Here is a 25,425-nt window from a genome sequence, read left to right as displayed (position 1 = left end):
TTATATGTAATATAATATGTATCGATCGAAAGAGATTGACACTATACACTGCACAGTCTTGAGTATTCAGCACAACTTATAATTATATAGTATCAGTATGAGTAGCTCAAGGAAAGTTTAAAATTGTTTTCACAGCTTACAATATAATAAGCGCGTTACGTTATTTTTTGCGTCTCTTCAGAAATTTTTTAACTTTTTAATATATTATCCCACTCTTTCTGTCTTCTCTATGTACCTATAAAATTTACCTTATTTATTTATATATTATAATATATATATATATATATATATATTTATATTTATATTTAACAGATAGTTAGACTAATGTGTAATGTTGATCAGGGGCGTATTTAGAAATGTCTTAAGGTGGGGGGGGCACAAACAAAAAGTTCAAATTTGCGTACATGGGGCATAGAATTGTAAAATTTTTCATATAATAAAAATTAGTATAAAATACAGTAAATGGGGGAGGCACGGGCCCCATGTGCCCCTCCCTTAAATACGCCCCTGTTGTTGATATTAACATATTATATAATAGAAATAATAACGAAATAACTAAATTATACACAATTAAGATAAGAGAAATAGTATAAATTAAAAACCAATATAATATAAAAGAAACAGATGTCAATTATTCAAAGTTCATATTATTCATATTATTTATGTTAGATATGTAAACATACAGTACATTTTTGGTAATATTGTGCAAGTACAAGACAGTCTTATTTAATTGCAGAATTAGAATATTATGAATAAAAAGTAAAAGTGATATTGTAATAGAAACTAAGCATGCTTAGTATAAGAAGAAGTCATCGATATTATTATTAATAAGTAATTTGATTATAAATATTGTACGGTGAATATCTCTTCTATCCTTTAAAGGTGTTACATTTGAATCATTGAAAATATTTTCATTACCAGAAGTTTTGGAACAAATAAAATGAATAATAAATTATTTTGTAGGTATATATTTTTAATTTGAATGTAAAATAAGTAATGACCAATGTTGTATGTTATTATGGTATGGTTTAGAGTGTTTAGACTGTAAACTGTGTTCCAATTAAACAATAAAAACTTTTTAGTTTATTAATGATTTGCTAAACGTTTGTGCGATTGTAACTCTTTTTTAAATTAGTTTCCGGTAATTAAATTATTTATTTTACACTAAATATTAATTATTCGTAGATATTATTATTATTTATTAATATAATTATAACGTATTAACGTGTCTGTTGTAAAATAAAAATCACACAGTAGGGTACTGCTTACCGTAGTAGTTTTATACGGTAGAGGAAAATATATAATCGTTTTAGTTCAAAAAATAATATTTTAATGTATATACTTATGGAAAGTCGACGGTTTTATAATTAAGTGCTGTTTAACATATTTTAAAATTCAAATCGCTCGTTGTTCCGCCGCAGGTCGTGTTCTGTTGCTCGTAATATTTTTTAATCGTTCGGTGTGTATAATATTTAGATACCTATACGGTTTCGGTGCATAAAATAATTATTATAACGCGCTGCGGTGAATTGTAATAATAATAAATTCATTTCGGTGTACACTCTGACGTCCTGTTTGGATATGTACCTAACCTATTATATTATTTATTAAAAACAAAGGTAAATGTGCGGTCGTATGTATCGGTGCTGTGGGAGTTCGTTATGATAATACGAATCGCATTTACCTACATGGCCAGTATATTAACAACAATAACGAACCAGAGTAATACGATACCCCAGACAATTATTTTTTTCCTCTCACAATATTATACTATCTCAAGTTATATACAAATTGTGATAATTTTTTTGTTGGATTTTTGAATTTGCGATAACTGATCGTTGAAGCATACATAGTGAATTCGAGAAAAATGTCGTAAAAAAATTACCATATACGCGCTCACGTATGGGTCATATTATTATTATACAAAAATAATAAACGCACACGCATAGCATTTAATAATAATATGGCGTACGCGGTTTTGTGTAGAAAAATAAAAATGATAAATCACGTGCGATGTGCGTTCTGTACGAAATATTTTTTTGTTTAGTGAATTAATGATTCGATTTATAAGAACAAGAAGAGAAGTACTGAGAAATAAAAACAATAATCCTCAGTCATTGAAATATGCCTATATGGTTTGGAGCTGCTGTAGTAGTGTACGTCAAGGTTCAGGAAACGGTTTTCTCGTGATTTTATGCTCATCCTCTGTAGCCGCGCGGGATCATTATACGCGGTTTGGCCGTTTTGCTCTCCCTCATCACCATTGTTATTCACTACCCCAATTTGCTTTGTATTAAAGACCATCCTTAAGTATCCAAAATAATATACGCGCGCGTTCGGTTTAACGTTTGATCCCGATTATATTATTATTGTTATTGTCATAGCACGACTATAATAATAACGGCAATCAAAGTACGTTTTACCATAAACATATCTGGGAAGCCGTGTATAATATCTTAGAGTTGGTCCTTTCGATAAAAAACATAAATTAGATCATCTAATAATATTATCTTATTAATATACTAATAACATTAATTATATCGTCTAAAAACGAATCTTTTTTTGTGCACGAATTACTGACGACACGCGTGTACAAGTTTATAAGTTATACGCCCGCGCTAGCAGTAGACGGCATCATTCAAAACGTATATACTTATTATTATACATAGTGTAAAGAGATCTGTTCGGCGTGAAAAAATATAAAACTCTAGAGAGATTGGGTGGGAGGAGGGTTCTCAAGGGAACGGTGGAGGAGGGGGAGAAAAACCCTGGGAAATATTGAACAATCAATTTCACGGAAGGGTGCACCGAGCGGCGAACGGGTCGCGCGTAGTGGTGGGTTACCGGTAGGGGTGCAGCTATAAGGGAGGGTATAGGACGAAACGGAAAAGGAATTTTTGTGTGTGTGCGCGCGCGCCCGCGCTTAGGTCGAACGTGGTATATACACATAAAGTTGGGTGGCGGGGGTAGTGGCCTGGGTGAATGCGCGCGATTTCTTATTATTACACACACACACACACACACATATATATAAGAACTCTCTCTCATACTCATCGTTTTCTCTTTCTCTCCGTCGCGCTCCAAAGAACTTCTCGCCCGTCGCTGCTGCCGCCAGAGGGGTTGCCAAAGTCTACTTGCAACCGAGCGCGCACGCGTGAGTGTGTGTGTGGGTGCGCGCGCGGGTGCGTATATATATTTGCGTATACCCACATATACATGCGCCAGTGTGTGTGCATCATCGGGCAGGCGGGCGGGCGGCGCCATCTTTGTGTCTTTTTATCGATTTACGCGCGCGGGAGACGACGGGTCGCCGCCGGAGCGCGTGGGCGTGGTGCCCGGGCGGCGGCGAAAGTGTGCTCACTCGCGCAGAACTCGTGTGTGTCTGTCGCGGGGAATGAAAACTCGTGTGAAGGGTGTATGCGAATAATGTTTGCATGTAAACGGTTACACTGTGTAACGTGTATGGGTTATATCATATATTTTCTCGTGAATACCTATTCGAGGACACGTGTACACAGTATTGTACTGACTGTCAAGACTAGCAGCGTCTGATGTCTAAAAATCCAATGTTACCTACAAAGTCGTAGCTAACCCTTATCGACTGCTCGACAGAGTATAAAATACGCTGTTGGCCGCAATGAATTACAACCTAACCACGACATTGTAGAACAGTATGAAAGAATATGCAGCCGATACAAAATATTTAGTTACATAAGAATAGTTTCTGTGTAAATCGATAACTCGACATTATTTTGTGCAAGTTCTTTTTTCACGCACTGAATGGGGATACGTCAATATAGTACAGACTTTAAGTCGGTCTTCACATGACTCATTGTATACGTTTATCGCGCTCTGCACCATCGAAATATAATATATATTTGTCGTGTGATCATTGTCGCTGCAGGACATGTGTTTCGGCATCAATATTTGTCTTCGGATCATTTTTGTTCTTCTAACGAGACAATGAACATTACGATCGTTTAGAGTTATCTGATACAGCTAATAAATATATAATAATACGTCACCACCGCGAGTCGAGACACTACAGCTGTTGCGCTCCAAGAGAGACGAAATCGAAATAGGTCGTCCGACAATTATAACGTAAACGTCCGAGTTTGCAAAGTGGCGTGAGTGCACGGGGTGGTTAGGATACCTGTTGCGACTTGAGTTTTCTCTGGCGCGCGCGCCATTCGTTTTAATTTACTCTGACCCGCCGCACAACCATCAAATCCTCCCACCCGCGACTCATAAGTTTGAGGGTCGATTTTCTCCCCTAATTATTCCTCTTCACCGCGGTCGTTGTCATCTTCGTTTTTGTCGTCTGTGTTATTAAAACGCACGTTTTACCGGTCGTTGGCGGGTGAGAGAGAGTGAGAAAGAGACAGAGGGAGAGAATCAATTAGAGAGACTGTGTTTATATATATTATAAGCACGCCGGCCTACCCCACTACAACGACGACGACCCTCTCTCACCCTCTCATCCTGCAATGAGTAGACGCGGCAGCAGCGGTGGCCAAGACGCATTTAATTATCTCGGGGTGGAAAATGTTGGCCAAGGTCATGATCGTCGCCGCCACGCCGCGGGTTAACGAACTTGCAGCCGCCCGTCCCTTTCTCTTCTTAATAACCGTGTCAGCCGACCGTCCTTGTATATATAATATATAGGTCGATAGAATGCTGCTAATTTATATACAACACCGAAGTCATCACTTTTAATTCCACTGTCGTCTTTGAGTCGTAGAACGTGAGTATACAGGATTTTGGATAGATAATCGAGCAATCTGCTTTGTACATGTGACAGTGTGGGAGGAAAGTAGTACCAAATAAATAGTTTATTTTACCGATTATACCGGAAATCGGTATACTGGCGCGTAAAGTTATTTTTATATACGAAAGATGCATATATTTATAATATAGTAACGTATATGCCTATCGCGGAGGGCGTGTCGTGTCGCACATCTTCCTCGCCGTTATAGGTGGTATAAGCCGCATACATGCTGTATTCGTGGAATAATAAAATACTTATACTTAACGTATACATGTATAATATGTGTGTAGCGTGTGTACATGTATATAGTTTTTTCGAAGGGGTGTCGGTAGAGACTACAGTTGCGTAGGCGGAGACTGCTATATAAATGCATTTATATATATATATGTAGACAGTAACGATGAGTACGGTTCGTGTGTAATATATGTATATATACAAGCAGAGTATAAGCGGCACATGCGGTCGGTAAAAAAAGGAGAGAAAATGGATTTCCGCACATATATATAGTTTTTTTGCCGTTTTTCCACTCCTGGCCACCCATCACGTAGTCCACGCGTCTGCTGCTGTACATAATATTACATCCTCTATCCCCCACGTATAGAACGTGGGCGTAGTGTATTTATTTTCTATTCATATATAGATATATGTGTGAGTACACGTATTTCGCCATCGTCGTCGCCGTATATATAACAATAAACTTACTCACAGGACCTCCGCGCCAAAAACTCATAGGTAACGGGTATTCCACGGCGCTTGCGTTTTGCCATTTATCAATATATCGCATTTATATTAGGCACATAACGTCGATTGGGCTATAGAGCATGATGATAATTATGTTACACAAACATAATATAATAATATAGGTATGGCGGGGGTGACACCGGGTTGTCACTTATTTTTCAATTCACTAGTCGAGTTTACATTAATTAAATATAATATATTTTTTCTATTGAATTTTTGCGAGAATAAAAACTAGTATTTTTATGTAGGTGAATTCGCTTTTGAATTTATATGAAAACTTTCCGAAAAACTGTGATTACTTGTGTATTTATAATATAATATACCGCGGTAACTTATCGCACAAAAATGTGTATTAGGTATTTTAAACGAAAGTAAATTACCGATACTTTATTTTGTGAATTTTATTTTTTATTGTATTTAATAATTATAATATTATTATATGAAAATTTAAAGTGTATAAAAATATTTTTTATTGAATCATTAACTATTTATATATTATTATAAATATTCTATAAATAGAAACTAAAAAATATTTTATTTTATTTTTTGATAAAAAAAAATATGCGTTTTATAGTCTATGCACTATTATAGCCATATATAGATAAATATTATTTATTAATATTTTTGTATTTAATACCTTTTAATGTATATTATAATATCACAGAGCCACAACTTGTTTGTTAAAATTTAAAATTGTTTGTGCTTTTATAAAATGCATATTTATGAACATCAACTTTTATAAATAAAATATTTATTAAAATATTATTAGGTATATAACGTAAACGTATAAAACAACAATAACGTATAATTGATTATATTATAAATTAAAAACTACTAAGAAGTAGGTATCTACCATTTTTTCCTGAACAATTGTTGCGTTGTTAAAAATAAAATGATTTAAAGAAGTTTTTATTTTACTTTGTGTTATATTTTCAGGTGTAATTTGTTTGCACGTTAATTAATCTTGAGTCACGCCGTAGACACTATAATAATGAATATATCCAACATGTAGCATGATATATATACTTTACAGAAATAAACTACAAAATTAATACGACTATATAATTATTAAAAACAAAATATGTATCTATTTATATCAGGTTATTACTAGAAACTTATTATTTATTATTTGCTGTATACCTATTATCACTAATAAATTAATCAATTAGTTACCCGATAAATGAGTGTATTATTAGACTGATAATAGTTACAGGTAATTTCATATTATATATACTTATTATTATATTTATAATAATTAAACTATTATAAAATTTAATTTAAAAATAAAAAACAATTGGTTATATATTTTTTTCATTTTTAACAACGGTTGACATTTACGTCAAATTCGTGAAGGATATAAAATGACAAAGATTGCATTCGTTTCAAAATTAAAATAATTTAGAACATAGAAGTCTATTGAGACACGTGGTAACCGTATTTCATGGATATTCACATAATTTGAATAAAATATGTTCTAGAAAAAAAATACTTTTTCTCTCATGTTTCCCAATAACAAAAGAAACGAAAGGTAAATAAAATACATGTACGAACTACGAATAATCTAATTTATATTCATAGAGGTACGGACTAAGGTAGAATTTCGCGTTGAACTCCTTTCGGCATGTAACGGGGCACGTTCAAAGAATGGACCCTAAATGGTAATTTCGATTGTGTAACACAATTTTAGTTTGCTAATAAAAAAGTAGGGACACATAAATTTGAAACCCTAAATAGCCTTTTTGCGTGCACATTGAACTGTTCGTATACTGCTGCATAATAATATACGAATATACCTATACATAAAGTTATTTATATGTTAATTTAAAAGGCTACATCTTTCTTAGAGCTATGCAGCGAGGGAAATATTATTATAATAAATATACATAAGTTTAATTTCTCACGATCGGTCTTTGGACGTTTGGGATAACTATAACTATACCTATATATTAAAATAGAAATATTTTATTAAAACGATCACAAACATTGGTAAACGAGCACGATTTATTTGCACTAACACCGTGGATGTATGCGCAAAGACGTTCGAAGTGTTCAGACTTGTCATACGTTGGTGAAAACATTTCATGTATGTTTTGCTATTAGTCTTGGACCTAATCAAACAGTTTACAGTCATTTGATTAGTATTAAAGTTAGTGACATATCGTATCAGATTAAAGTAGTGCATTGCAGAAATCCTATCTCGTACAGATCGCACGCTCAACTTTTTTAAATCGTCGTTAAATAATAATAATACATGACATCAATATTTCACCGCAAAATGTATTTATTGTTAACTCGGTGCTTGACGGTTCATAAATATTTTTTGTAAATACAATTGGTCGTATGAAAATATATATGTATAATGTATATATACATACGTTTATATTGCGTTAATATTGATTTGCCACATAGCTAAGTGTTACCTGGCGAATGAAGAGGGTTGGGGATGAAGAGAGAAAACCATAATAATAATAATAATAATAATAATAATAAAAAAAAAACTTACGCGTAATATTTACTCGAAGTAATTTTTTTTTATAAACTGCGTTCGACCATCAGAACTGTGACAGGGAAAACGGTGCAGTGTAGCTACAACGAAGCCGCAGTATAGTGCGTGTGCGTAGACGTTGAACAAAATTCGATTATCGACTGTTTCTCATTACCTACCTTATATATATATATGCAACGTGTATATACTTTAAAAAAAAATATATTAACTGTTTGCCATTACCGTTCGCGCCATGTTGTACCTCCTTTATATTTGAATCGCGCGATTATTTTCATGCAGGGAGTGTAAAAAAAATTGAAACCCACGATGAATTTTATTTTCACACTCATTATTATAATAGATATTATGTAAATTATTTTACTCTTGAAAAATGTATAGGTATAATCGTGTTCTAGAAACTATTCTGATCTTTTGATCTGTAAATCGTTTTTACTGACATATTGATTTTATTGAAAAGTTTAAAGTAAAAGCATAAAATGCAAACATATTTAATATAAATCGTTAGCTTTTACGCGTTCACTTAAAAATGTTTTAAGTATGTTTCATGTACACTTATATATATACATGTCAAAGATTACGAAACAATAATATAGATATCAAAACGTTTATTAATAATGTTCAAATAATCACACAATATAATGACAAAATTACATATTGATCTAAAATAAAGACACTTAAATTAAAACAGTAATATTACTTTTTTATTTCAGTTTAAAAAAAATGTAATACATTATAAGTTACTTTAGGGGTATGAAAAAATATATATTATGTTTAACTCTTGTTATTTTTGTATTTTAAGTAACATTTTTACAAGTGCATTAGTTTTTAATTAAGTCTAATAAGTTTTTTATGATTAAAAAATTGTTGAGTAGTTTTTTATTATAAATATTAACTAACTTCATATAGGAATCACTCACTCATTCCTTGCTACACGTTAACGTCATTAACTAATTAATTATTGATTTTTAACACACGTCATTTCAGTTGAATACACATCACATTAGAAATCGAGAATAAAATGTTGAATCAAAATAGTTTGTTTTTAAAATAGGTATTAAATAATATTTTAATATTCCACTGCACTACGGTGTCATTCGCTATCCGTGTTTATTATAATTGCGGATCAAATTATAAATAGGTATAAGGCGTTTAGGCGTATAGGTAATACATAGGTATAATAATTTGCTTTGTATAGTTTCAATATCTATAGTGTAATATCTTTACTTATATGTAATACAATTTGTAAAAAAAATTACTCAAAAATCGTCTTATTGGAATGGACTATACTAAACTCCAATAGTTGATCACGAAGATCACTGTGTAATTATATGAGTAAATTTGGGTGAACTAGAAATACGATTGATTTAAACCTAAATGCCGTATATATTTAAGTATAACGAGTATTTGTGATACATTTTTCGCGTTTAAATATTGTCAATTATTACATTATCTGCCGTATAAAAAAATCGTAAGTTCTATAGATGAAACAAAAATATCAAGCATTACAAAATTTGTTTGCGTCCACGGTGTTAGTATAACGGAGTGTTATACAATAGCATTGCATTGGTATTAAGAAATTAAGGATACACGAATTTGACTTAATCCAAATTTTCAACATATTAAATATATCTGACACTTTGCCTAAGTATTTATTATAGGATTTAGCAGATTTAAAATGTGCACAAATTCGTGGACTTTTTTGATAATAATTATTTTATGAATGAGCATTTTTAATTCAACATTGAGCTGTACATGAAACACAGATGGTAATATTGACAAACAAATATCGACCTATAACCTCCAATTAAAAATATAATCTTATTGCGACTGTTTCGATACACAAATTGATCGGAACCATATAATATTGATCGTTTACGTAAAAGTTTACTTCCCTCTCGCTGTAGTTTCAGTCAAGAAGGATTCTAAGTGCTGTACTCGTAAGTAACGACTTACGAACTTATTATATATTGTTATTACTTATTTGCTTATTCCCGTTGGTTTTTACGATATATTTTTATTTTCATTTTTTCTCAACGTGTAAATAAAATTTTTATTTTTATCTCTTGTGTGCATATACGCGCGCCAGCAGTGTGCGCTGAATATAATAATATTTCCTAGTCACGCGGGTAGAGTAAGAGAGTTAGCGGGGATATAATATATAAATATATCTGCATATATATAAATATATATAGAGAGAGAGAGAGAAGAGAGAGAGAGAGAGAGAGAAAGAGAGTGAGCGAGAGAGTGAGAGGAGAAGGAAAAGACGAAGACGATGGAAATACAGTTTTCTCTTAAATTGGATTTTTTCTTCCTTCTTTTTGTGCTCCGCCGCCACCACCGCTGCCACTGATGTGCGCTCGTCCCGACCATTAATTCCGGGACGTTCCCGAATTTCACTGTCTCTCCGTCCACCCGCCCTATCGCATCACCACGCTATATACGTGCATTATATTAAAACGACTTCATTTTTTTTATGGTGAAAATATTTCTGAAGGAAAACGAGGGAAAAAGAAGTTGAGAAAAGTGAGCGCTGGATGAAGTGCCGTGGTGAAGGGTGCAGGACGGAAAAACGTCATACACGAGAAACAAACCATATTTTCAGAAATATTTATAATACACACGCGACTGAATTTATTAAAACGACATTCTCTCTCCGTGACTTTTATGTATATATATGTATTTTTTTATATTATTATTATTATTAGTAGTAGTAGTAGTAGTAGTAGAATTCGTATTTCAACGGAACTCCTCCGGGTTAAACGTTATATTTTTCGGTGTGTGCGTATTTTCACAAAGGAAAAAAGAAAATTCATCTTTATTAAACTATATATTTATAGTATACAGAGTGACCATATTACACGTTTGTACGCTTTATATATATATATATATATATATATATATATGTGTGTATGTATACATAATAATAAATACATGTACAGGCAGGACTGTATAAGGTGGGAATGGGGGAGCAACAACGGACAGCATAGTCCTTAGTTCCTTACTTCTAGGGGGTCATGCTACATTTAGTATTATATTTTAATATTTTAGATTTATTTGCCATCACAATTTTTTAACATCTAATTTTAATGTATGATAAAAACTAAAATCTGTCGAACATACAGGGCTTATGCACTATATACCCGTTACCCGTACAATAAAGACGTGAGTTGGCTTTTTATGATTTTGTTTGATCGATGAGGAAAAATGTGCCAATATTTTGCAAATCAATTGCGAATTGGCTTTTAAAATGTTCAAATAATAATACAAGCTCTATTCATGGCGAAAAAAGGTTTGTACAATCGCGCGGAAAAAATAATGATTTCCAAATTCTAAAATTATTTGCATACAATTTGGCAAATATTGTCATATTTTTCGAATTGATAGGAGTGATAAGCCAAAGCCAGTGACTAGGGTTGGCCAAAGGGTAACAACTTCGTGGCCATGCAATAGAGTCGACAATTTCGTGGCAGTTACATGGGGTATATAAGCATACGTAGTTTTTACTGTTATTCGTTTCTGATTAAACGCAATTTTCCAGACAGCGCTAAGAACCGTCGCACTAATATATTATGTACGACTTCCATGAAATTTGAATGCAATAGATTGATTATGTGAGTGCAAAAAAAAAATAGTTAAAAAATAAAAATATTATTCCGAATTCTGAACACACACGTATGTGACGTTGAAAAATCGGGTTGGTGTACCTATACGGGCGTGTATACTATTATGCTTATCTTACGAACAATGCTTTTACGGATATTCCGTTCTGTATAATTCGATTGCGGTTTGTTCACGTGTGCAGATTATAATAATATGCTCACAGCTTATTATTAATTGCTTGATGTACTCTCATCGTTAATGTTTTAAGCCATAATAAATATGCATAATATTATTGTGCCAACGACTGAGTATTTTCGTAATCGATAACGACTACGCAGCTTGGCGGGGCAGTGAAACGGAATTTCGAATTATTAAAGAAAAATAAATGTAATACATTTTTTAATCCTTTTTATACTACAAGAAACGAGAAGCATACGGCAGTAATAGGTATTGTATTAAATTTAATTTTACAAAATATATATATTATTGTTATTAGATTGATTCCTGCAAATATACTTCCCTTCTTGAACCTAGGCAGGAAACTGTTCATCATCATCGTTGTACGTTATCACTTGACTTGCTCGAGGAAACTGACATCATAGATTTTTTGACTTTTCCACCGTTGCATGTTATGATTATAGATTTGAAATAATTATAAAATATAAATATATCATACAATTTATTGTCAAATTTTCAGTGTCTTAGGTTGGGTGAAAAAACACTGGTTTAGGAAATTTTTTTATCATTATTGAGAAAATTCGTAATAAAAATTAGGTTTCATATTTTCTACCCCTGCAACAGACTTTATTTAAAAAATAATTTGTACTACATACATTTTTGTGCATTTATCACAGTTATGGTGTTAGGTTAAATAAAAGCTTAAACATTTTTTTGGGAATTAATTATAGTTTATAAACAACACATACGTATTTAAATTCGTATTAAATATTTTCATTTCCATACTGCACACAACGTACTTATATTATGATGCACCTATATTATAACACGGTGTAATGAATAATCATATTCAATATTTCTATATTATATGTATTATAGTCTGTACCTACGTACAATTCATATACATAATAATATATAATTATTAATTGAACAGTAGCAAGAGTAACCAGCCGGTATCTAGGAGAGGTCAATGCGTTTTCTTTGTTTGAAAGTTATTTTTCAAAAGGTTTTTATAAAACAAACTTTTTTCTTGTTATCATTGTGCTGCCGTATGTACATAATAAGAACGTTGTCACTCCTTTTTTGTCACGCGTGATAGGTATGTAGTAGGGTAGTACAGTTTCAGTGCAGAGCAAACATAATTTATTTTTACTATGTATATGTATACGCCGACGCAGGGAAAGCAATATTTTGAGACTCACGAAAGCTTTTTAAAACGCACTCAATGCTGTATATATGTACCTACTCGTATCGTGTCATATATAATATATTCTGTAGGACTCTTTGCCATAGATGATAATAATAATGGTGTATCTATGTCTCAAGTTCGTCTTGTTCAGTTCTATTCAAGTCTCTCTTTCGCCACTTACCCTTATACAGTTATATACCTATAAAAAGGTACCTGTATATATATATATATAATTTATGAGTCGTTCCTACTGACGATGTACATTTTTATATAGCAAATACATATATGTGTGTGTTACATAATAATATTGTGTATAGTGTCCGTCATTATATATTTATATAATGCGAAAACAACACGAAACGCGCTCGCCATCTTCATCTGAGCGCATGCCATTAATTTATATATATATTATATAGCACTGTCGTATATAGTGCGACGTTATCGAGAAAAACGGCGACGGCGAGCAAACAAACCCAAGTGGTTTTGTCATTTGTCGAAACACTCATTAGGCTGCTCATCATATATAATATTATACTCTGTGGGGGCTGCAGCTTTTGATTGGTCGTGTACGACGTTATTATGCTCGCCGCAGTACAGTCAGCCGAGCTCTTGTATTATAATATACATTTCCTCTTTTGTTTTAAATTTTTTTTTTATTCGCGGGCTCTCTACGCTGTTGTCGTATGGTTATTACTCATTATTATTATTATTATATACATATCATCTCCACTAGACGTGCGTGTATAAGTCTAAGTGTCTCTCTTGGATTTTTTTTCACGTCTATACATTGCTGCGAGAGGCGACGACGACGTTCAACGATGAGGGGTGATTGCGGATACGGCAAGATGCGGAAGAGACGAAATAAAAATAATAATTGCATATTTAACGTCGGTAGATACGTGCGCAGGATGAAAAGGGAAGGGAAATCTTGACGTGTCCTTTGCGCGAGAATATATTATTATTGTCATTATAACGTAGGTATAAACACACACACACACACACACACATATATGAGTGTATTAATATATATTGTGCATATGGTTTTCCTTGCCCGCAGCGTACCAAAGATGAATAATACCAACGACAACGATAACAAAAAAAGGGTTCTCTCGGTATACAAAAGCACACTTAGAGTTCGGTGTATATCGCATATTATTTTAATTATTAAAAAGCTCTCGTTTAACTATATACATCACTGGCTCGTGCATACAATGTACATATTGAACGCGCGACAAGATGACTATTACCACACACGCATACTTATATACTGAATATTTTATATACTTAGCCGGCATAAACATACAATGTATAATATGTATAATGTATAAAAATAAAGAACATTTCCGTTGAGTTAGCACTGGGTTTTTACTCTCTTTTGTGAGTCAAATTTATACGCTTTAATTAAGCATTAGTGAACTATGAAAAAAAAATTAATATTCACGTACGTAAAGTAATATTTTTTTCTGGTTTCAGGCTTAACTACAACAATACGATGGTATAGCGTCTATATTTATATATATATTTGTAATACAAAATGAATTTATATAATTCCGCCGATCGGCTCACATCTATAAACGAAATATATCGTTAAATTACACCGTGTCTGCGAACTTAAAATAAAAATTATAAATTTTAAATGCACATATTGTGTTTTGTTTCAACTCAGTTAACGATGACCCATTATAGGCTTCAGTTTAAAGAGATTTCCACTAGTGACACTACTCTTCTACTACACTAATCAGGAGCTACTGGTTCAGATGGTTCAGTTATACCACTCATGTGTACTCATTTTCTAATTCAACTATTCATAACGCATGACAACAATAAATAATGATTGAATATAACTAATAATATATCATTTGGACCTATAGAAAGCCGAATGACAACCGATTAAACGCGTATCATGGTATATATAATAATATAAACGTCACGCTAATCATCATCACCATCTCTAAATGTATTTTAAAATATTTTGTCATTTGCAATATACGAGTATACTAGAATATTACATTTTATACTGTAGTTAACTGCTTTCAGAATCATTCTGTTCACTTATACTTAATAACTTACTATTTACCTGCAGCTTACTTATATTTACCTTAATTTTCATATATGTATACTTAAATATACACACTTATAACATATACTTCATTTTTTGGTCCATTATGTCGCAGCCCCTGGATATTTATATTTATATTTGTATTGTTATGTGCCATTTCTGATTTCTTGTATGCTAAAAATGTAGGTTCTAACAATGTATATAATATACGTATTTACCATACCTATAATCTATATATTATATGTAAGTACTATATGTCTTTATTAGTTAAAAGCTTTTAAAACCCATTTCGGAAACGTATACCGACCAATTTATAGTTATATATACACGACGCGAAGCCGACCGACAAATGCAAAATACAAGAGCAAAATATAAAAAATGCACTTTAAAACATATTTTTTCCACTCTCGCAGAGTTCTGTTTTTGTATAGATATTTTTTCTCTTGTAATACTTTATGAATATTACGAGTACCTACCTGCATTATATAATATATAAATATATATATATATATATATAAATTGTACGAAGCTCTCGTCGAATGTTCGTTAAAAATGTTTTTATTTCTTCACGACGTGTCTCTTATAATATTCTTGTTATATTTTTAAACACAACATAACAAAAATATTTCGTTTATAATTTTCACATAATAATATAATACACGTATAATAGTGGTTGTACCGAAATTATTTTTTTCGACAAACTATGTTATCGCTCTCAAATTTTAAGTAATAAATTCTAGTTCTATCGCATTTATTAACACACTGTAATACTGTACCGCATTTTACGCTCGTTATTATATTATTATTATAGTTTATTTACTGCGCTCAATAAATTATGGTATATGTATATAATAATACATAATATGTTTCAGCTACCAGCTATTTATTATATCGTTATTATATATAGGTATAATTATTTATCGATCAAAAATGTTTTTTATTTTTTTGTATATATTATATATTACCTATAAAACATATAGCTATGATATTATATTATATACGAATCGGGCGAGGATAAATTATGATAATAATTTATGACGTATAATATATACACATATAACCTGTCTATGATAAACTGCAACGTGAGAAAACTTAAAACGGATTTAAAGGCTGCAGCGACACTATACAGCAAGCGGAATTGTCGACTAGATCGTAAAAATCGTACGTACGCCCATACAAAAACACACATCTTGTTTTCAGCGTTTGATTTTAAAATACAAGTTTACGTACACGCCTGTCAAAATCGAGTCAAAAATTCCGTTTTTACCCGTAGAAAATTAAAAACAAAATGGTTTCCATTGAATCGCGCTACAGCTACAACTGCTGTCGTAAATCTGCAGTGCATATACGTTCGGTTGGTCAAGTGCATTGTAGTGTAATAAACGACACACGATAATATATTAAATAAGACATCTATATAAATACCAAATAACTACAGGTGTATTATTTTTTTTGCAGCCACGAGCCCACGAATAATATTGTTCAAAACTGTTAGCTGACCGTCGGAGAAGAAGAAAAACAATATTTTCAGCGGATCTAATGGGTACATATAGGGCTATAATCTGTCCCGGTCGAGTGCATTTATACAGTCGTTTTCTTGCAGCAGATCGTATAATATTATATTATATTGTACAACAAATAATTTTAACATTATAAACATTTTTCAGGAGGTACACTTACGTAGTCCATCTTAGTAAAGATCTTAGTCAATCTCTTAGTAATCTATACGGTTTTGTGTCTATATATTCTTATAGTATATACATTATTCACTTTCAGGAATAAAAATGTTCGCGTTTGTGACTCTACTATACATTAAGCGATTAAGAAATAACGATATTGAAGAGTACAACGACCTCAATTGTCTTTTTCCCGTTTTTCTGGATAATGAGAAAAAATATTTAAAACTTGAAAATTGTTTACGATTTGTATGAACTGTCCAATTTATATTAATTTCAGACTAATATAATACTTGTTGTTCCAAAAAACCCTTACTCGCCAATTTCTGAAAGATGATTTATTATTGGCATTCAACGATTATAAAAATATTTAGGTTATGTAATGATTATAATGAATATAAAAATCAACTTGTTCGCAAAAGCTTGTATAAAAATACATTTCTAGACAGTACCTTTTAGCTATTTACAGTTTTTTAAATTGCCGTTTTTAAAAGTCCGTTGTGTATAATTTGCAAAAGTCCATTCAGAATATTGAAAAATAGTTGTCAGCTACAATACTATATAAACCTATATAATATCCACAAACCGCGCAACCGTCCCACAAGAATGTTAAGTACTACTATACAGTTTATACCCATGTATGCTTGTTATATAAAATGATAACAATATAACACATATATAATATATTATGCGCGGTCCAAATAATGCCTCTGCCACGACTGCCGGAACCACCACCTATAAATCATCGACGATAGAGGGATTTTTGTAATAATAATAATATTATAATATATACCATCGTCGGGTGAGTAGGGGCAACGTAAAAAGGTGATTATTTCCGATGCGCAAGTATAAATTATATAATAATAATAATATATTGTGTGTGTGTGTTTTTTTTTTGTTGTCGTCGTCGTCGTCGTCGTCGTCGAAGGGTTCGCTCCATTAGTTGAAATAAGAATGCTATCGCTCGTCGTGTTTATATACTTTATAAACTATAGAGTGAGTGAGTATGTGTGCGTTTGAGAGAGAGAAAGAGAAAGAGAGAAAAGCGACCTCAGCATAGCCGACATCTGCATAATAATAACAGTAATAGTGTGCATAGAGAAGAGAGAAACGACGAAAAGGGTTAAAATAAACATAGCACTGACGGGCTGCCGATATCGTGGGATTTCGGTCAGGTGTAAACAACGACGTGGATGCTGCGTGGCCGCAAGGTATAGGACGACGACGACTATACGCGGTCGTGTTACTCCCTTACATCGACCCCATTAACCACCGACGACTGTTTTTTTTTTACTTTTGATATTCTTTTTCATTTTACCCTCCACACCGCTTCAACAAATTATTATTATTTAAAGATATACTCTATGGGTATGTGTGTAATGTATATCAATATTTAAATGTAAATTACTAAACATATATTATATAGATGAGACAGATGAGTAATAGTTTAATGTTTGATGTATCGATTCTCACCAACACCGCGATGATATTGCAGTGTGATTTCTAGCGGTTTTCGTTTTCTAGTGGTTTGAAGCAGGCGCGATCTTTTTTTTCATTAAAATTATTATATCAATTAACGCCCATTTAAAGTAATATTTTGTCTGTTATTACTGATTTGTAAGTTCTAATGTCAACCGCGAGAATTTTAAACTTATCACGTCTACACCATAAATTGGAATGTCAGGAAGCTACTGTTCCAACTAAAACAGATGCAATTCGAAAAACTCTTAATACACGATTTTATTACTATAAAATATAGTATTTTCCACTATAATATTATGTTAATAATTTTTATTCGAGATCTAAAACTTGTCTTCTATGTACTATTTATTACTATTATTTATACGATATATGAGCTTATTGGACGGAATCGATTAATTCGATAACTATTTTCCGTGGAAATGTTTGATTTATTTTTAAGAGAAATTAAAATTATAAAAGGATTCAATATTTTTCGAACACCAATGAAGTGAGTAATGTGCTTATAGACGTATTTCGTATATGACAATTATAATAATGTTATATTATAATTTATAACGCCTATAATATATTTAAAAAATACTATAATTATTTTATTTTAAGCCCTTTTAAATTTTTTAACACATGAAGCATATGAGTAACAATTATTCATCTTTGAATATAGAATGTTGAATAATTTATTTATTTTAATGCACAACTAAAAAATTGTTTGTATGTTCCGCATCTCTTTAATATATTATAAGTATATATTATTGTGTACAATTGAGCGTGGTATTTGGTATCTGCACTGCAGCAAAGTATATTGTTTTAGTTGTATTTTATTTGATATTATTTTAGTCCAAAAATGGCATATCCTATTACAAATTGTCTCAACTAAATACAAAATGAAACACTATCGACTTATGTGCCTTAATATATACGTATATACAATATATATATAGAGGTGCCTATATTTACTGAAACGTGTGCGTAATATACACGTAAAGCAGATCTAATGACGATCAAAACTTTTCTACGTGCATATATTGATAAGGGGTGAAATAATTTCTTTAAAATGCAAAACAAAGAATTTAGTTTTAAAACTAAGTTATTTTTCACATTGTTACACTTATATCATATTATTTTTTTTTTTTTTTAATTTTTTAATTTTTTTTTTTATTTAGAATAATAAGACATTCCTAGCCTATAAGGCTATCTACATCTATGGATACTTAGTAACATTAATTTTTGACTATTTTAACATGATAATAGTTAAGTAGTAATAGCGATAATAAGTAATAACAATAGTGACAAACAATGGTAATAAGTTAAGAATGATCAGACATGTAGACAATAATGACATATCATATTATAATATTGTATATTTTTACTGTGTGTTCTGTATGTCGGCTATAATATATAGATCATCCCATGATGTAATAATACTAAAATGAATTATTAAAGACAATAAATATTTTAATATTTATGTTCATAAAATTAATTTTTATGTATGAATTAGTCTGCCATAAAAAAAATAATAAGTGAGTTTGAAGTAAATTAATTGGAAAAAATTTTATGACAATTTTGTTTATTATGAAATAAAGAAAATAATTAGTAAAATGTACAAAATGTTTTCATTTAATAATTGATATTAGTAATATATTATTATGTATTTTTGTATAAATTTGCATTAATAAATGTTTCTGATAAAGAAAAATGTTTAAATTTATTATTATTTATTGTTATGTAATAAAATATTAAGAATTACCTAAGAATTAAATAATATAAAAAAAACCTAGGAAACTTTGGAGAATCTATACATATAAGTACATTCCCTTTGACTGTAGATGAAATACCTAACTGTGGTAATAATGACATTTAGTGGTAGAGCAGTGCATCATATGTGCTGAGGAGCAAAAATATGGCTTTATATAATAATATAGAGAATTTTTTTCAGTTGATGTTAACCGACGGAAAATCGTCACGCGTACCGTAATATATTTATAATAATATTATATTATAAGATACTCGATAGGAGGTCGAATGTATAATATGACTATATGTGCTATTTTAACTTATACTAAACGCAAGTACGCAACAGACGTCATTACATATTAGGATACATCATTATCATTATAATTATTATTATGGCATCGTCGTTCGCATATAAATATATTATTATAATATTGTATAATGAATACGAGTAAATCTTGAAACCTACCCCTGATGCCACATTTTTTCTGGGGAGAGAGGGTATTAATCTATCTTGGAAAATCGTTTGACGGTCGATGCGCGATGTGGTGGATATCAGGATTATAAGCACTAAGGTATTATATATTCGTAGGTCAGCTTAATAAATGAAAATAATTTCGTTTTTATTTTTGAAACGGTTAATCTTGTCGGCAAAATTGTTTAGGTGTAATGTATATGTTAATTTTTCTTATGGAAACACAATTATAACTACTTGTATTACGATAACACTAGTTTCTCATGTAGAAAACTTATATACCTATAAAATAATAATTTGTTATATACACTGAAAAAGCTGATGATGTAGATCAGGGGTATTGTCGATCAGGCAATGGCGGCCCGCGAACCTTTTTTATCTGGCCCGTGCTACATTTTCAAATCAAATCATACAATTTCAAAGTCAATTGTCTCTACTGTATGCTAAATTAAAATGCATATTTTGAATGACCTTTTTTTTTGCTCTCTATACTCTGGCCCACTAATTTTAATTTTCTAAAAATTGGTCCTCTAATAACTTTCAGTTGCCCATCCCTGATGGAGATTATATTATTATTGCATTATTCCGAGTTAGTGTTTTTGAATAAATTGGAAAATCGTTTGTTATAACTCATAAAGAACACACATTATATATATTTTAAGACGTAAGAGCGTGCAAAAAACATGAATAAAAAAAATCGAATAATATAAAAGAAAAGAAATACTGCAACGGAATCAATCAAATCGACGGATTCTCTCAACTATATATTAGGTACCTATTATATAAACATATAAATACACAACAAAGTAAATTATTATAGTATAATATAAGTTGGTCCTATCTAAATAATATTATATTAAAAATAAATTGGGAATTTCGAGTTTTGAATATTTTGTTCTCTATAGTCGAAAGTGCCTTATTAACATATAACGATAACACAATACGCTTATTACACTTCATCGTTCGTTTATACAAGCCGTAAAAGAACATTATGTTATTTGCCATCTAGAGAAACTTTCGGGGCTTATATAATTGTATTATAATACACGTTTACGTATATATATAGGAATGTTACGTGTTGTAAAATTAATCGATAAAACCTGTTTAAACGCGTTAAGGAAAACGATATCATAAATATTCATTAGGAAACATAAACAATTATTGAATATTTTCTACATGCACTTCGCATACAACCCATTAACCAATATTTTATAATAATGTGTATAGATGTATCTAACATGTAGGCAATAATAATATGTAGGTGTGCGTATAATAGCTAAATATCGGTGAGAATAATACAATTAATGTCGTAAGAAAACAATTATAACAATAATAAAAAATAAATATAAAATATAATATACATATTACGAGTATGTATTATGTAGAGAGAAATTTTATTATTTACTGTCCAATAAATGGATAGCAGCATATAATATTATAATAATATAAACACGTGCATATAACATTATATCTATTCTAGGATCAATGTTTATCAAATTAATTATTGTATACTATTATTATTTAATAATATTTAAACATTCAACAAAAAAATGTTTGAAAAGTCGCTTATATATGAACTTACAAGTGGCAAGAATAATATTTATTTAAAATGCATAGTAAATATAATTAGTTATATAGAACACACACGTAACCATTTTTTATGGTTGTCCTGCATAGAAACAAATAATGAAATAAACAATTATTTGGATATAATATTTTAAAGTGATTAGAAATGCCATATAAAAAATTTTTTATTTGTATTTTTCTACTTCACTTAAATATTGTTTAAAATTGAATGTAAATTTCTATTTGGAATTGTTCTTAAACTCTTTTCTGCAGATTCGTTAGAGGTATTATACATACCATTATACAGTCCATACATAAACATATTTTGTGGTCATTTCAAAAATAAGCACAAGTCGTATAGTTTTAATACATTCTCGTGTATACCCAACCTACCAATAACCTATATAATATATATATATATGCAATTATACGACGGGTATATTATATATTATATTTTATTTCGATATTTCAACCAGCACAGACGTCCCGCTTAGCAGAAATATAGTTAGTAGCATTTCGAAAACTTTTCCCCGCCTTAATATATGCTCTCGCACGATCAAAATTTATGTCCCATTACGGGACGTATATAAATATATAATTTAATAATATGTATAAAGCTAGGTACTATAATATAACATGCACATATAATATAAGTACGCGCAACAACGATACGTCGCCGGTTTATTTTTTTCTTTTACGGCGTTCCGAGAGAATGCGCGGGGTACACATTATTATCATTATACACGCGCGAGCATTATATAACATGTATGGGTGCCTTTAAAAATGTATATACGTATACAGAGTGATTCTTTAACCACGAGCCGGCGACATCATGTGGCAAGTATGTCCAGGAATTTCTGAATCATTTTTTTTTTATATTTATGTTAAAGAACAAATGCTGTTTTTACGATTAGTAGGTATAGCAATATTATTTATTCTTCAAATATGAACATCAATTAATTCTATTTTTCAAATATTGTCTGATTTGCGATAGACCAAAACAAATCGTATTGTATATAAATATAATATAACATTCTAAGGTCCCGTTTTCATCTCCTCATCTAACTTAAGCATATTATGTTGATTTTCACGATGATCGGCCGCCGTTGCATAATCATTGTTGGTGTGTACTAGCTATTTATTACACCAAATATATATCTGTACGCACTTTTATTTATTTATTTATCTATTTGCATCGATGTGATATATCGTTGAAAGTAAAAAGAGACATAAAAAGACCCAAAAATTATTCGTCGTCGTATATAGTGTATAATATAACTGTATACCTAAGTAGTATTTATACGGAGATCGTGATTAAAATATTTTTGTCATATATACCCGTGTTTGCGCAGCATTGGTATTAACGGATCTATCATATCTGACTCATGACATAACCACTTAAAGTAAATTAACATTATAATGTTTTATTTTGAAACTTATACTTGCATTTTTACATACGATTTTTTGTTATTTTTACTCTTGTACTTTACTATTGTTGTTTTTTTTTTTTAGTTTATTTTAATTATTATTTTTACAGTTATAAAATTAATATTATGTCACCCTATTCTATAGTGATTTAAATAATAAGTTATATTTCCCTGCGTTTTCGTGTTATAATTGTTATATAATATATTAATATACAACATACGTATAGCTCTGTCCGGTTAGGCTACCAAACGTGCACGCAAGACATTCGCGAAAACAATATAATATACCTACACATGGCGTATGCGAATCGCTATAAAAATTCTTTGGTGGTTAGTAGAGAAGGGTATCGTTTTAGTGATGGTTTGTTGTGACATTTATACGCACAGTTAATTTGGTCAAATCGATGTCCGTTCAGCTATGTATAATATGATATCTATATTATTATCCTCTGAATCGATGATATCGAAACTATGCGCCATTACGGTTTAATATGATAGATGCATATCGCCTATGTATAATATAACCTATCTTTATATTATATATTTATAACATAATTTTTCTTTTTTTGGTATTTATGAAAAATATATTTAATTTCGTATAATTCGGGTAGGTAACATAAGGTTTTTAATGTATATTGTATATACAACTAAAGTTATATATTATGCCATAATATTTTAACTATGCATGTATTTTAAAAATTGTTGACACGATTAAATATTTTCTAAAAACTGTAAGCTTGTATTAATGAACACCAATTATATATTATTTATACAATAGTAAGCACTAAGCAGAACTTCGCTAAAACCGTATCTCGATGTAAGAAACAATTGTCTAAAGTCTCTGTTCCGCTTGTATAATTATGGATTTAATAAAATTCAGTAAATACCGTATTAAAGTTTGCTCTCTGAGGCTTTACCTTTTTAACAGACAGTATATTAATATTTCAGTAATTTTAAACTTTTGGGATCGTCACACACACACACACACACACACACACACACACACACACACACACACACACATGCTTGTGCGTTTACGTATAAAAAAAGTAAATAGTTTTTATCTAATTTAATATTAAAAATTGTTTAGTTCTAGTTAGGACTGTTCAAAGGTGCTAATCGAGTTTAAAGTTTAAACATTAATTCAATTAATAATAATCTAATTACATAGGTGCCGATTGAAGTATAAGTCTGAGTAAACGCCTCATAATATTTCTTATTTAACAGATTTGAAAGTATTTATTAATTTGTCATTTTCTACATAGATATAAATTTGTGTAATTTGCTGTTTTTGAATTCCAAACGAGATTTCTTAACTATTATAATTTAAAATTAATTTTTATACGCAATAATAATAATAATAATAAAAATTAATGATGACCGTTGCTAGTTCAAATAATATGTAGTGTAACGGCTGGTATATTATGAAAATATATTAAATGTTTTTTTTTTTTATCATAAATAACAACGGTTTTTCTAATTTTCTTAGAAAAGTTTATGCGCAAGTCAGATGGGTTATCATAGTATGATAACTAACTCTTATAAACTTAGGTAGAGAAAAAAATCAGTTAGAAAAACAAATTCTCTATATTATGTAAATTATTATTGTACGAGAAAAATGGCTCTACTACATGGAATTCGGATTGTATATAATATGCCTTCCTGTTTTTAACGATAATTAACAACAAGAGCACATCAATTCTCTGGAGATTTTGTGTGCGATAGACAGTATAAGTTTTTACCATATTTCGTTATTCAGCCTTAGACGCGAGCGTAACGTTAATGAGTACCTCTAATACGTGCTATAATGGTAGGTAGTACTTAGTGCACCCGCGGCGACACACCTGCAGTAGCAGACGGTTTTTTCCTTTCTTTTGCCTTAATTTTCCAAACAATTATTTATAACGAAACGCGTTTACTACATACATATAATTATAATATCTACGTGTCTATACGTTGTTATTAAAACAATGTTAAATAAAATTCGTTTTTGTTCTAACACTCATTCACGCGTCTATCCGTATTATAATA

The 25,425-nt window shown here is 30.7% G+C and overlaps 1 long non-coding RNA gene across 2 annotated transcripts in view; it reads left to right on the top strand.

Moving 5' to 3' along the window:
• Positions 1–19,694, top strand: part of LOC132921472 (uncharacterized) — an 89,208-nt gene extending 69,514 nt beyond the window's left edge. For both annotated transcript variants that reach the window (XR_009660890.1, XR_009660889.1), the window contains exon 5: positions 16,499–19,694. This is a non-coding gene — a long non-coding RNA (uncharacterized LOC132921472). The remainder of the gene's footprint in view (positions 1–16,498) is intronic.
• The last annotated feature ends 5,731 nt before the right edge of the window (positions 19,695–25,425 follow it).

This window comes from Rhopalosiphum padi, chromosome 2 (genome assembly GCF_020882245.1).
Source record: "Rhopalosiphum padi isolate XX-2018 chromosome 2, ASM2088224v1, whole genome shotgun sequence".
NCBI lineage: Eukaryota > Metazoa > Arthropoda > Insecta > Hemiptera > Aphididae > Rhopalosiphum > Rhopalosiphum padi.
The sequence above is the reverse complement of the archived record's forward strand: the minus strand, read 5'-3'. Positions and strand labels throughout refer to the sequence as shown.